The following is a 15,337-nucleotide window of genomic DNA, read 5'->3' as shown; positions in this document are numbered from 1 at the left end:
GCTTCTCTGCCTGGAGTTCGGCCAGCCCCTACCGCTCAGCCGCCCTTTGGGCCACGCTGGTTCAGCGCCAGGAAGGCACCTGCCTTCACATCATCCCTCCCAGACCCCGCTTTCCCTCGCTGCAAGCCTCCAGAGACCAAGCCCCCCCCCGCTACCCATCTTATTTTCACTCGCATTTTACACACGCAGCCAGCCATTACAGAAAAAAAAAAAAAAAAAAAGAAAAAAAAAGACGTTTGAGCTGCTGCTCCAACAGTCAACTTAAAAATCTGCCTCATTTTGAGAGTATTCCAGATCCAAACCTAAAACACATCTCCCAGAGCGGTCAGGTGGAGATGAACACTGGGGGAACAACTCCACAGCTCCACATTTGGATCAGGTAGAAGGGTCAGTAAGGAACAAGCATATCAAAATGGGATTAAAAACACCTGGGAAGAGAGGAAGACCAAATCCACACATATCTCTGGTACAAGACTGCATTGAGCTAGTAACAAGAGTATAATTTTGTTTTCTGAAATCTTTATTCTAGGAATGTAATGCACTCTCACAGGTGAGAATGCAGTTAAGGGAATTAGTATCCTTGAAAGGAAAAAATAAAACAAGAAACACAGCAAAAAGCCCTCAAGCAAAGTACATTAATCGGTAGCTTTTGACTCTTACTATCCTTTTTTTTTAGAAAAAAAAAATATTATTGAGGTTGTATACAAATGAACTGCAGCAGAAAATGCTGGTTTGTAATCTGCAAATCCATACATTAACCCAGGTCACTAAGCAGAAGAGACTGCCCAGTGCTTGTTATTCCTGCACTATGGTCCATCTCAATAGGACTTGTTAGAACCTTAATTTAGCCCATCTATCATCATTCGTGGTTATATAGTATTTCCTACAAAAGAAAATTATCCTTCTCCCTCCCGCAAGCAAAACTTTCCTTATTTAAATTAAGGTTCACAGTTCATCACCTAAATAGATACATGAGAAGAACAGGTTTCAGAAAGTGAAGCCATGAAGCTCTACTGATGTAGACACAGATGTAAGAGGATCCTGGGAAGAACATCACACAACATACATACATAACACTGTTAACACAGTCGAATTGTTACACCTCCATCAAATTTATAACTGAAATCAGAATAAAGAATCCTACGGGGCACACAGAATAATCACAACCGCTGTGACATTAGCTCTAGAAGATTAAAGGGAAGAACAGCTACATGATCATATTTAGATAGTATGCTGAAATAATTGTATGGTTGTGGGTTAGTTTCTTGCCAGAATAATACAATTTTCTCATTTTCCTTCCCACAAAAAAAAAAAAAAAGGTACAAGCCAGCAGTGCCCTAGAACTACAAAAAATTAGGAACAGATCTTTAAGTCTTCAGGGATTTCTTGGATTCCTTGTGGCCGACGATATAAAATAAAGCACGAAAGTGGTTCTAATGTTTTATATCAAACTTAGATTTTACCCTACACATACATGCACAACCACAAAACATGCACCAACAGAGACCTCAAACAAAACATTCTTCAAGGTGGTGGCTGGGGGTTGAGGTGAGGGTAGATGCTTTTCTCTTGCCTTTTCAGCAATGGGGTTTGAAGATGCCAACAGGATGGCAGGTTAACACAAGGGTGCTCAGAGCTTAGTATTTCATTGCTTGTGCTGCTCTGTGGTAAAAGAAGCATCAAAGCAACAGGAAAACGCACAAGCCGGATTTCTCTCCACTAAGTGCCCATGTCCAAACATATTTTGGCTCACAAACATCTAATATTAGAAGCTACTGATGTTCTTTTACTTGATCACCTGCCTGTGGCACAACAGTTTTGGACAAGCCTTCATTCACAAGGTTGAACGGTTGTAGAAATGCTCCCAGTTTGAGGAGCACCTGCAGATCAGAGGCATGATCTGGACAGTATTTTAAGAGGGAAATGGCTGCTACTCCTCTCAGCAAGCTGAAGCTGTAAAGATTATTACCCAGGAGCTAGAAGGTAGCTTTTGGTTTGGAGGTAAAGCAAGCTGTCCATACAGGCATACAAACCAACAAAACACTTTTGCTTTCTTATCTTCAGGCTGGTTTGCAAAATCTCAGATAGTAAACTGTGGCCTTCAGGAAGAATGAATTTAGGTGCTTCCCTAAATACAGTTTATATCACTGTTCCCAGCTACTTCTCTAGCCCATGACGCTACTGAATAAACACAGACCAAGGCACCAGGGAAACACTGTGGCTCAAAACAGAAGTGTCTACTCATTTCTTCAGAAGGAAGATGTTATTGTAGGGTACACAGTCTAAACTAATGTGAAATTAAGGGCAGTATTCCAGGCAATATGAATATCATGTTATGACTAAAACATCAATAAACATTCCCTATTTTTCCCCAGTTCTTTTGAACTAACTCCTAGGGCTTGCAAGAACAGGCTACTCCAAGATAATCCTTGACTGCAGGATAGAAATTGAGGCAGTATCTCACACACACCAGTGTTTATGGTAAAAACCGTTTCTTGATATTTTTAAGAAAAAGATGAGTGGGTTGCACTTCTTGCAGCATCCTCAAAACTTTCACTCTACCCCTACACCCCTCCCATAAAAAGAAAACAACCAACCTATAATAAAATCAGAGTAAAACCAACCATATGAAGTGTTTCACTGCGTAAGATTTATACCCTCCCATCATCTGAATACAGAGACTAGATCAGGCTCAGGAAGTCCTTAAGCAAAGTTACTGGAGGAAGGACAATGAGTGTGGAACAATTTTCTTGACAGTTTTTCCTCTCTCCAACTGTAGCCATAAGCTGATGCCCAGGGAAAAACTCAACAGCAGGACAAAATGGTCTTTTAAGTCTAAGCCCAGTGTGTCTGCTTTAAAATACATTCATGCTCCTAGACTAGGGGGAAGTTCTACAGAGAGTGAGAACACTTCCCAAGTAAAAGGCAAAAACATAAGCTCTCAAAGTCATGGAAGATCCTTTCATTCCTGTGGCTACCCTCTGAATCTATAGCCCAGGGATCATCCCAAGAGTCATGCGACCAAGAGAACTGCAGTATGGCACTGATAATTACAGAAACCTGGTCAGCAGCTGACATGAAGTGTTAAAACATGTCATAACTTTGGGTATATGCAGATCTTTGCAAAAAGTAGGACGGAATTCCCCTCCTGTGGCATTGCATAACAAAAGCCAGGTGCATCACTATTATTTTTGTCAGCTGACTTCGGCTATAGCCAGAGGCGAGATAGCAGAATTCTTAGACCAGTTTGATCCAGTGCTTCACTTCCTGTCTTCCAGTTAAAGCAAATGTTTTAAGAGCCCATTTTTTTCCACTTATCAAGTCCAAAGACAAGTCCTCCCTCCTGCTTTTCACTGCCTGCTGCACTAGCACACTGAACAGCCAGGTTGGTATATGCAATTAAGCTTTCTGCTCTGGCAGAAAATGTCATGGGACAAGCAAGAGAAGAAAAAAAAAAAAAGGGGGGGGGGGGCAACAAACAAACAAAAAACCCCAAACAAAACCAAAAAACCCACATGCCACCAAAACTTCCCACAGCAAAGGATTGAGTGTTTGACATGGTATTTGTCAGCCTAGGATGATGGCTCTTCAGTGGCGCTTAGGCATTGCCCAATAAAGTCTGCTGAAGCCTGCTGTGATATAAACTCAGCACAGGCAAACTGTTAAGTCTTTATTTCCTGTTCGCCAGCTATCTGACTTAGATCAAAGATAAGCCGCTTGTCACTGGCCTGGTTACACAGCCAAGCAGGAACTAAGGTACTCTTAGAATATGGTTCTCCTAATAAGGTACCTCATACTAGGAATAAAAAGAATAAAATTATTCACTTATCTCCTGATAGAGTGGACAGGAAAACAGGACTTCATTCCATCTCAAGCCTCACATGCTTCCCTGATTACTAATTTCCAATCCTCTACGCCTTAAGAAACGTTTTGTTGTTTGAAGTACATTTTTTTAATCTCAAAGGCCTCCTAGATAAACACTGGCAGGCCTTTCGATGGTTAAAGCTTTTGTGGTTATTGGTCCCGAGGAAGGTTCTAGAGTAGAAATCATTCCGAGAAAAGTCATGGCTTCCAGACTAGTGATAAACTCAAAGGTCATTCAAGCATTCTGCTGACAGAATTCCTGTATCATGCTTTGAGTTTGACACAGAACAATGCTACCGTGGCTCCTCTCAAAACAGGGTGGAGAGAAAGGAAATGGTAAGGGAGAAAGGCTGGTCTTGTGGATAAGGCACAAGGCTATGATTCAGGAGACTGGAATTTGGCTCTTGGCAAGTCAGCCTTTCTACTCTTGGGCAAGTCGTTTATTCTGAGCCTCAATTTCCCCAACAGGAATCAGAGAAGATACTTCCTTGCTCCCACACTTCTATGTTGGAGAATGGCTTGCAGAGAGCAAGGCCATAGCTCCCTGCAGAAGCTGACTGCAGCCATCTGAGGTAAACAAAGGAAAAAACCCAGGGTACAGTTATGCTAACAAAGGACTGTTATGTTAACAAAGAGAGAAATTGGGGGCCTTGTATATGATAAAGGAACTGCCTTGGGAAAGAGAGCAGTCCAGAAGGAAGATGTTGTGACATGCCTGAAATGCCACGAGGGGCTGGGATATTATATTGTAGCCTTTTACATGTGTCCAATAGATTTGTGAGTAGTATGCATGATTATTGTAGAGTGCTTATATAAGGTGTGATTTCTTTCAATAAAGTTGAAGCTTGCTCTATCATTCACATTGAATCAGCTGCTTGCTTCCTCCGCCCGCTGCACTTCTACTTTATTCATTCAAGATGCAACTTCTTCAGGGGATGAACCGCTTATTATATGAAAGTGCCGAGCACAGTAAAAGGGTAGTTCCATGAACACTTGACTGTGGTAGTGTCAGAAAAAGGCAGTCGCCCCTCTTTCTCTCTTACCTCCAGGCAACTCATTCATGTGTGTTCTTATGCCACTGCAAGCACTCCTTTGGCCATAAGGGAGCTTGCTTAGAAGTAACCTGGGGGAAACAAAAAGATTCTTTTTCTGTTGGTTTAGTTTTTATTGAGACAGTTCCATGTACAGTCACAGAAATTACTGTACCAGCAGCAAGGAATGTGGTGACACCAAGGCCAGAACAAGTTTCTGATTTGGGCAGAGGTGCCAGCTTTGTGGAACTATAGCATAACACTGTTTTTAGTCTGAGAAGTGGACAAATCTGCCTGAAATTTCTAATTCACAGCCCTTCCTTCCTTCCTTCCCAGAGTTAATTTTCAGAGCAGTTCCCAGGCACCTTTCCCTCCAGTCCTCTCAGGTGTTTCCTCTTCTTTTCTCCTCATCCCAGCGCTATGAACGCATACCACAGTTTGGGAGTTGCTGCATTATTTTAATAGAGAAAAGTCTTTCATGTTTGTTGGCAGGCAAAGAAAAAAATTGAGGGTTTTCTTTTTCCACTGTGCTGCATAAAATCCTCTTATTACAGTGAAGCTCCTCTGTAGGACCTCTGAAATGGACAAACTGCAAACTTCCTTACACCACAACCAAGATTCATCTGACACTGTAGTGCTACAGTAAGAAGACTTAGGGAAGAGATGAACTCAGGCTGAGCATAAGGAGCCAAATCAGTAGAAAACAACCTTTTTTTGCCCAGAATGATTTTTTTAGATACAATAGCTCTAAGAAGCTTGATCACTATTGCTGGTACAAACGGAAGCAATGGAATCACTTTAGCTGCAGCCACAAAAAAAACAGAGATGTAGACAGAAAGATGGGAATCATCCCTTTGGCAAAAGCATGCTATTAGAGTACCTTTGTTGTAACATGAAAACTACATACAGAAAAAAAAACAAGCAATGTATGCTCATATTAATTCTCCTGCTCCCCAAAACCCCAGCACATACCAGCCAGCCATTATGCACTGGATCCACCTACAGAGGAGAACAATTGCTCATCCAGGTTTTTATTACAAGACTTCCCTTTCCCTCCCACCTTGGGGCTCCCGAGGTGTTTAGGCTACTTAACATCACCTTGAGCTCCAAGAGCCTCAAAAGACCAAATGTGCAGTCCATAATAAAGAGATAAAAGGAACATTGTTTCTGTACAGCCCTGCCAAATATATCTCCTTTTAATTTCAAGTCTTACACCTTACTTTTAAATCTCTAACCCAATGATTCATGTAGTTCTGACTGGTACAGTTAAAGGATTCCACCCGGGAATCACAGAAAGTGACACCACTCTTCAGGCTCAACAAAAATACTTAACACCTTCTGGGACCAGTTTATGCCTAAAGTCCTCCTATGTACGAAAAGCATATCTGCAATTTGTAAATCGGGCAGCTACCTGTCTTATCTGGAGGAGCATCAGCCTTTTGACAAATTGCCCAGGGCTGTGTGTCACAGTGTCACCTCACCAGGCAAAGCCTTACTGTCAATAGTTGTGAGGAAGCCACAATCAACACCACTGCTTCACCCCACTTGCACAGTTAATCTCCACAGTGTCTGGACTTTGTGTGTCCTATACATCCAATTTACTTGTATTCTACAGTAATAATTTAAGTTTACTTAACAGGCCAATAGACTAATAAGGCTACAATTATTAGTCTGAGCTTTCTTAACTGTAAGGCTAAATCCCCTTGCTTTCTCACAAAGAACAGTGATGGGTTTTGCTATTCCATAGTCTTGCTCATTATGCAGTTGCTACATGACTTGTCAATTTTGCTTTTAGGACATTTGGGGAAAGTTCAACATCTTTTTTGTAATCAGTGTAGTGGATTAAACCTCTCATATAACAATACATTTGATACAGTCATTCATCTGCACAGCAAATCCATTGATGAACTTTATTATTGCAGAAAACAGGTAAAATCTGAACATCCTCTGGGTTTTCAGTCTGAAATATTATGCCTTATATACAGTAAATGTGTTAACCACCATGAGACTCAGAATATTTTTCAGATGCTTAGAAAAAGTACTTTATGTGAGTAAAGAATATACATATCAATCTTCTCACTTTTATTTTTGACTAAAAGGAACAGTAAGCCAGGAAAAATAGTACTTCAAGACATCTGTTGCACAATACACATCGAGAGAGGAACTAAATGGATTCTTTGCCCTGCGCAGAGGAAAAAACAGATCTAGACACACTGCCTGTTGAATGGAAACAAAACAGACATGAAGGGAGAATTGCCACCACAAGCTGCTTCTGGCAAGTAAATACAAGAACCAGAGGAAAGAGAAGGCCTAACCCAAGAAAGAGATGACAAACAAGCCAGTGGCAAGAAAGATTAATTAGAACAAGGCCTAGAGTTGGCTAGAAGGGCAAGGTCATATATAAAAATTAAATATAAAAAGCCCCAACCTGCTTAAGGTTCCTTAACAAGCAGTGTAGAAAAGACAAATTACATGTAATAAAGCCACCAATGCCCTATCTCCACTTTGGATTAGTCTCCAGTTAGACCCTGGGGTGCAAGCCAAGACAGCAGTGCTGAAAATCAATCTGTTGAATTATCTGTTAGACAAAGGCTGAGACAGGTAACTGCTTGCTAAAATTTTGAACTACCCCCATCCATTAGGAGGTAAGCATTACAGACTCCAATATCAAAAGAGTAGGAACTAAGATTTGGAATAAAGTGCCAGATTACTCTTCTACTGGCCTCACTCCTGGCCATCACAACAGTTTGTCCTTTAAGGGCCTTGATGCCACTCCCTCAGCGATCATGAGTAATAGTTGGGTTTGCGGTGTCTTAATAAAATGCCCCCTCGTGGTCATTACAATGATTTCCTGAGACGACATGCAAACTATTGCCTTCCTAGTAAATCTTACTACATCTGCTTCTAACTGCTTGTCATACTTGTGTGGTTTTACACTTCTTCCTGCACAAGGAGGTAAAGATTTTAATGCATCAAGCAGAAAGCTTTGGTCTCTGTGGTATCTCGAGCTCTCATCTCCAAGAAAAGTAGTCAAAGATAGCAGATTCTGTCTTTTCCAGGAGTTTCTGTTTAAAGGAAGCCTGCAGAAATAATCATCTGCATAACTGAAAATAAACCGAGACTGAAGTTCCCATTTGAATTTGCAAGGTATTTTTGGGAATCTATATAATCACTTGCTTTAAAAAAAAAAAAAAAAAAAATCAAGACAAAAAAGCCAAATGTATAGATCCACTTTAAAAAGGTTGTTACTTTTTTAAAAATTAACACTGCTGCTTTAGTTTTTCTTACCACCTTCTCTTATCCTGTAAAGGCAAAACACAATAAACTGATTCAGATTTAATACCATTTCAAAGCTTTTGAGATACTAGAGACTCATAGTTCATTAAGTGAGCTATCAAATCTGTTCCCAGTGGCATAGATGCTGTGTAGTCCAGTAAGAAGTGAATTTTGTAGTTGGCTGATTCCAGGAGACTCAAACACAGTAACAGCAGAGAGACTGACCTAAAGTACGTCTGACTAATATAGTTAGATAATATTCATTATGGTTCCCACCTACCTATAAACAGTCTGAAGAAAGACTGTTTGCAGCTATTCAGAAATTGGTACCGAGACCTAATTCACTTCCAGATACTTTTACTGCTCCAAGTCTTTCAAGTGAGACTATCAGTCCCGGGAGGAAGGTCATGTTGCGAGAAAAGCTTTAATTCTAACTTTCTTTACAGATAGCCATCAGCTTACTGACAGATGCCATCTCATAAATTGCTGGCACTACCCTGTTTCACCGTCTTTGCCTGTCCTCTTACTCTATTTTTAGGCTGCTAGGGCTCTGGGGCAATTTGGGGGGATTTATCATCCTGCCTCCACAGCGTGACAGGGTGGGTGGCCAAGACTAAAGCTCCTTGGCTGCATGGCAACCCCACGGTCAACCTAATAATGTCTTACACATTTAGGCAACTACATGTGATGCTATCAACATACTGTTACACAGTCTCTCTATTTCACAAGTACGTATTTTGTTTATCCTATCATATACTTACCAATCAACTCTGCAGGCCAAGAACTGTTCTTTTGTTTTACAGTGATTCATCCAGTGGTACACTGAATTCTTTCTGGGGTCTCTGAGCTCTGATGTGGTACTAATTCTTTCTCCAACAGTGAGCAGCTCTCAGGGTCCAAAAAGCCCATTAAGAAGTAAACCTGAAATAATTATAATGTTTCCTCAAAAAAACCATGGCATTTACTTGCTGGATTTTCAAAAAACTATTATTTATATTATTTTTTAGTTACACCTAGTATTGTTTCTGCTTCCTGAATATGCATCTTTAAGCTTCAATGTCAACAGAAATACTGGTATAGCTATGCAATTACAGCACTTCTGCTTCTGCAAATATTCTTATGACCTACATCACAAAAAGCTCTGTGGCAGGTGACCCAGTTACTACAGACTTGGTCAGTTCAGGACTTCACACTTGCAACACAATTAAAAAGCTTATTTGCAAAACAGCACTGCTGTAACTGGTCAAGTGGAAACCATGTGACCTGACATGTTTTTAATTGTAATGTAGACAGAACTTTTCATTTACATAGCCTAGGACTAACATATACTTCTGTTCCAATGCCAGAAGACACCAGAAAAAAAAAAAAAAAAAAAAAGAAAGAAAGCTGCATAGATAATTTACTCAGATAATTACTGTCTCATCATTACTATCTCTGCTTGGAAGAAGGTTTACTAGTGCCCCTAGAAAGAGAATGGAAAAACAAAATTAAATATATAGCTGAATGGAACCACAGAATAAATTATTTTTAGTACAGCAATTACAGTTTCTCCCAGACTATATGTATTATGAACAACCTATATTTGTGTGGTCAACAACCCTGCCTCAAACATCCTTGTAATTAATTTAAAAATAACAAAAAACCAGGGGTAAGTTAGTTTTGCTCCCTTTAACAGTGTTTGGCTCCTTAGTTATATACAGGCAGTTGATTCACCACAACTGATGAAGCCGAAATCTCCAGTCAGGGAAGGAGGACTCAGGTGTGCCAGGGACGAAGGTGGTGGCAAGAACCTCCTAAAGTGATAGAACACAAACTGATTATGGTTTATGAAAACAATAAACAGCAAAATAGCTATTGCTTAACAGACTCAAGTGTTGGCTTTTTTCCCCCGCTCCGCTTAAATAGCGACCATAGCCACTCTATACTCTAGCAGTCCTGTCCAGTTCTCTTTTTTGCAGTATCCTCCCCTTCATAATGCTCTAACCCACAAGTCTTTCAACTTTTGCAGAAGATAGTGGCTGTCTTGCAACCCAGAGCTTTCTAATGTAGCATGCATAGCAGTGCTTTATGAAGAGAAGTTTGGTGTCTTTAGAAATCCCTCTTCTGGCTCAATAAGATGGAAGGGAGCCAGAAATCTCTGTGGCTTCCTTCCCAAGAGCATCTCCGTCTTTGCTCATAACGTGTTCAAGAAGCAGGGACTGATCAACAGCTTTATTCAGGAAATCTAGGAAGATTCACACTCCTAAAGCTGGCAAAAAGGGGTATGTCAACCTCCCCAGAGTTGTTCTTCCACCTTTATTTGAGGGTCTTTAAGTAAGTCATGAAGCAATAGCACATCCTTGGGCCCTGGAGGCATGCTCATTGTGCTTGCTCACTGCACAAGCTTTGATTACAGGAATAAGTTTATTAAATTTGAGGCCACGCAATAATACATTCATAGCAGTACAGTACAGTTTAGTCAAGAACCCAATCACATACCTCTCTTACAGGCAAAGCTTCCACTTGGGTTGACTGGAATTTTGTCTGAGTGATAAAAATACACAGCCCTGCAAACATCACATTCATTTAAGTATTGTTAGGGAGACAGCTCTCAGCAACTTGCTGTAAACTCCACCAATCATTCAGAAAAATGTAACAATATACCAGTTCACATACATAACATTCAGAATTCAACTGACTCCACTAAGTAGCTACAACCCTTTCATAAATAAATAAATTAAAAAAAAGTTTGGCTTCTACCAAAGTCAAGAATAATTTTTAACAGTCAATCTGTTAAACGCACGATAACAAAAAAGTCTGATATTGTGGTCTTGAGTTGGAGGCAAGCCTATGGCAACACCAAGGTCCTGTACGGCTCACTCTTGGAGTACTTTACAGACATCTTCAGGATTTGTGTTTCACTGAGCAACAGAGCCTCTCCAGTTCATGCAGTTCAACATGATTTCGTGATACCCAAGGCCTTTGTGGCTTCAACACACGACCTTAAGCGTGGAGCCTCCTATGCTGAAATGCTATCATGGGATATCCAATTTTTCATAACAGTGGACGTGATACTTCTGCAAAGATTTACTCAGTCACTTCAGAACTACGTTTATCTTCCACATAGAAACTCTGGTTAGATGGTGCAGCAACTGTTCAGTGCAGAAAAAGCATCTAGCAGATTATCTAATCAAGAAACTCTATCAAGACTACATAAAAAGCCACCTACAATTGGGACAGTTAGAACACCAGTATTTTTCCCTTTTTTTTTTTTTTTTTAAAGGACATAGACATAGAATCCATTCATTTTCTGTAGAAACTAGTACTAACTCCTCAGAAGCTATATCACTTTTTTTACAATTCTACTATCAGGAATTCTTGGGATTGCCCCTTAACCAACTTTGCCCATCCCTACAATGGTAAAATATAACAACTTACCCATCAGCACTTATTAAGGTGTTAACTTGGATCTGACAGCCCTGTGGCACTGCATGTTGTCCTAAAATTCTTAGCAAGATTTTTTTTTTTTGTGGAGAACCAAAAATACAGAAAAAAAAATTACAATTATTTTTTGTTCTTCAGAAGGTAATCAAGGTCTGAAAGGAAAAGTTTAATCTGCAAGGTTATAAAAAAGCAACAGGAAAGAATAGCGGGCTATAACATATTGTAGTGGCTTAAAAATCAGCAGTTGGTTTCAGTTATAGCCTCTAGAGATGGTTACAACAGTCTTTAGCCAGATACAGTAATTGGTATGCACTGGAAATCCCCACTGCAAGCATGGACAACATGACTCTAAAGAAAGAGGGTCAAACAACACCATCTAGCACATTCAGGGAACTTGGCTTCAGTTTCTGTTATTAGCCACAAAATCTGTCTGACCCTGCGTAAACAGTTAATCTCCATGTCTTAGATTTTTCATTTGTTAAATCAGGTATTTTAGAAAACCTCTCAGAAACGTTGTAAAGAATTATTGGATGTGGAAAAATAATTTGACATGGTGTCAGGGAAAGCCTTGAAAAAGTGCACAACAGCACCAAAATTTAACACAAATCAAACTTCTGCTGGGTGCGCCCTGGTTAATCCTCTATCAAATTATTTCAGATAAAAAGTAATCTTAAAACATTGGTGTTAGTGGCATCCATTACTTAACAAATACAAGATCATCCCCTGATTCTCAACAAAACCTTAGTAAGTAGTTGAATAAACAAAACAATCTAAGCTAAAACAATAGTGACCCAAGTCCCTATACAATCAGAAGCTGATAAAATAACAGTCTTGCTTAGGAGCCACTAAGAACCTGTGGTTAGTTTCTATACTGAAGCCTTAAACTTTTCTCAGCAGTTGCTTTGCTTTTATTTGACGTTCTTAGACCTTCACATGAAGACAAACAGAAGTGCAGCAGGGTTTCCCCACTGACATCATAGCCACTGAAATCAGGGATGATCTTTTAGGCTGAACACACACACACAGAGGATTTAAGTTTCAACAAACCTCTATTTAAGCTCTGTAGCTGGGCTTCTTGCCAATCCATCTCATCTTACTTGTTACTGAAAGGTGAACTGAAAACAACTTTAAATAAGCAGTCAGAAGAAAACTGAGATATTACCTTTATTGAGTTTTCCCTGCTTGAATTCATAACATGTAAGAATGGGATAGAATTAACACACCACTGATTACTTGTTTCTGTAAGAAGAATATATTTTAGGAAACAGATTGATAAATTCACAGGCATACACCAAGTATTTACCCTGAATTACATAAAAGTAAACATCTCTGTACTTAGACAACATTTGATGTAACATACTGATTTATTTAGTGGGTCAACAGGGAAACAGAAACAGGGGATTCCCTTGCCTTCTCATTGGTAGTACTTAGCTGTCTGCAACAGCCTTTTTCCTCAAAATGCAATTCCCAGAGGTTTATTTTAACTACTTTACTGCAACCAATTGGGAAATACTGTATACATGATCCTCCTATCGTTCAGGACTTGACAGACTGAAATTTGCTTTTCGTAAATGCATTGAACAAAACCTATGCTGGGTTGTTTTACAGACTCTACCAACAGTGTTACCCTACATAGCAGAAGAGGTACAGTATTGGTAAAGACCTGTCAAAACACTCCAAATGAGTGGGGAAAATTAAGGTATGCTATTCCATCTAGACAAAACCAGAAGTCAATGTAGGAACCAGCTACAATTCTTTCAAGAAATACTTATCGACTTCTGGTTTCATACATACAATTCAGAAGCAGGACCAACTTTCAGTTTCTGTTGGTCTAATGCCTGGGAGAGCAGAAGCTGTATAATTTAATAGCTACTACTTCTTTAGCTTAGTTACTAAAAGTCTCCATTGTATTCCTCACAATGACAGGTTTGTGCCCTTCTGAAGCAATAATAAAACAAGTTTGGTACTAAAGAAACGAGCGGAAAAACAAATCTGACAAATCACAACACACTAACTCTGTGCTGAAGGCACACAGCCAAGCACTTACACATCAGTGATTAACAAAACCTCAGCTTTTCTTCATGTGCATGCACTCAGATACAGCGTTTATGATAACTTTCTGTTCTTGCCAAGCAACCACCCAGAAAAAAAGAGCAGAACTACAACTGCAGGGACAAAATAAATTCTAGCATTTTCTAGCTTTAGTTAATGCTGTAGGTACTTAGTAGTAGTTAATTTAGTAGGTACTATGTTTTGTCATATCACCATCAATGCACTTTGTTGGTTATGGGTCGTCAACACTTCCTATTTTAAGGGCACATTTTTAGTTACTCTAAGTTTACCAAAAACTTTTATTTGGAGTATGATTACATATACTGTGACTCCAGATGATTTTTAGGAAACTCAGAACAAAAATGACTCAGTCATTTCTATGAATGACTGTGGGGTACATATGCTGCTTTAACTGTATTCAAGGAATTCTTAAGACTTTTATGAAAAGACTCTTAACTTCACATTTCAGAAACAGGGACATGAAGTTTAGCACAGAGGCTGGTGTCACTCGTGGACTTTTTGCTCTTCCTTCGAAAAAACACGTATGTCTGGGCAGATGTGTTGAACCCTCGAAAAGCCTGAACTTACAGATGCCTGCCAGACTTGCTTAGTAGCCAAAGTTTTCAGCTTTCTCTCCATTGCATTCACTCCAGAGAGAGAGCTGAATGGTCCCCACAATAGGCTGCCACACACTACAAGTGAAACGGGGTAGGTTATTTCTCCTCTGGTTTCAGGACTCCAGGAATTTTCACTCCACCAGCACAGAATAAAGTACCATCCAGCTTGAAGACAGAGGAAGCAAAGATGGATTTGGGTGAGAAGACTCAGGCAAGAGTCTGAGATCAGATAAAATAAAAAGAAGTGAGGTGTGAGTAAGAAACAAGGTTGGGTGAAGCCAGCAGAATGAATCAGAGAGGGTCTTCCCAGCAAAGAGGAACTGCCCAAGGACAAGCAGTCCCAGTTTACTTTTCTTGATTTCTATCAATTTCTTGAAGGTCAGACAGCTGAGAACTCACCAGACTGTACCTTCTGGACCAAGAAAAAAAAAAAAAACAAACAGCTCTCACACTACTGTTTTTCTAAGATCAACCCACAACCCTCAAAAAATACACATGGTTCAGCAGGCTGGAGCCCTGAGTCCTTGGGGCACAGTCAGAGCTTGGCACCCCAGGGGCAGACGATGGCTGAAGCCCTCAGCCACAGGGAAGGGGAGTCCATGCTGACCAGCAAGGAGCTCTCCACAGATCACCACTCCCTTCCTCCTCGGCTCCGGCCTGGAAAACATCCCACTGTACTCTGCTTAGTCCAGCCTGGCCCAGCAGAGGGCTGCAGCTGGTCCCCCCAAAAAGCCCTGCAGGACAGTGGGGTGAAGGGGGGCAGGCAGCCCAGGGCCACAGTCATGTTTCCCAGCCGCCCACCCTCAGAGCGCTGCAGCGGGGTTGTCACACACCACACCATCACAGCACACGCAGCTCTCGACCGCCACTGGCCTTGGGGCAGGAAACACCCCCTCGGAGCGTGGGAAGGCCGGGTGTGGTATGCAGCCTCCCTGCACCCCGCCAGCTCTCTCCACCCCCCCCCGGGGAAAGGGCAGGCAGCCCCCACAGCCACACTGCAGTGGGTGGTCCTGGGGGAGAGGAAGGTGCCCGTTTACACATGAGCAGGTTGCTGCTCCGACCTACATGCCCCCC

At 40.8% G+C, this 15,337-nt stretch overlaps 1 protein-coding gene across 2 annotated transcripts in view; it reads right to left on the bottom strand.

Moving 5' to 3' along the window:
• Positions 1 to 12,787, bottom strand: part of REL (REL proto-oncogene, NF-kB subunit) — a 43,677-nt gene extending 30,890 nt beyond the window's left edge. Inside the window, exons 1-5 of one of the 2 annotated variants that reach the window (XM_026846201.1) lie at positions 12,642 to 12,787; positions 11,589 to 11,657; positions 10,650 to 10,717; positions 9,885 to 9,964; positions 8,933 to 9,092 (exon numbers count right to left, since the gene is read on the bottom strand). The gene's annotated coding sequence lies outside the window, so the exon portion shown is untranslated. The remainder of the gene's footprint in view (positions 1 to 8,932; positions 9,093 to 9,884; positions 9,965 to 10,649; positions 10,718 to 11,588; positions 11,658 to 12,641) is intronic. The other variant, XM_026846202.1, reaches the window with a different exon arrangement.
• Positions 12,788 to 15,337: the final 2,550 nt, after the last annotated feature.

This window comes from Athene cunicularia (assembly GCF_003259725.1).
Source record: "Athene cunicularia isolate RWA chromosome 3 unlocalized genomic scaffold, athCun1 chr3_part1, whole genome shotgun sequence".
NCBI classification, from domain to species: domain Eukaryota; kingdom Metazoa; phylum Chordata; class Aves; order Strigiformes; family Strigidae; genus Athene; species Athene cunicularia.
The sequence above is the reverse complement of the archived record's forward strand: the minus strand, read 5'-3'. Positions and strand labels throughout refer to the sequence as shown.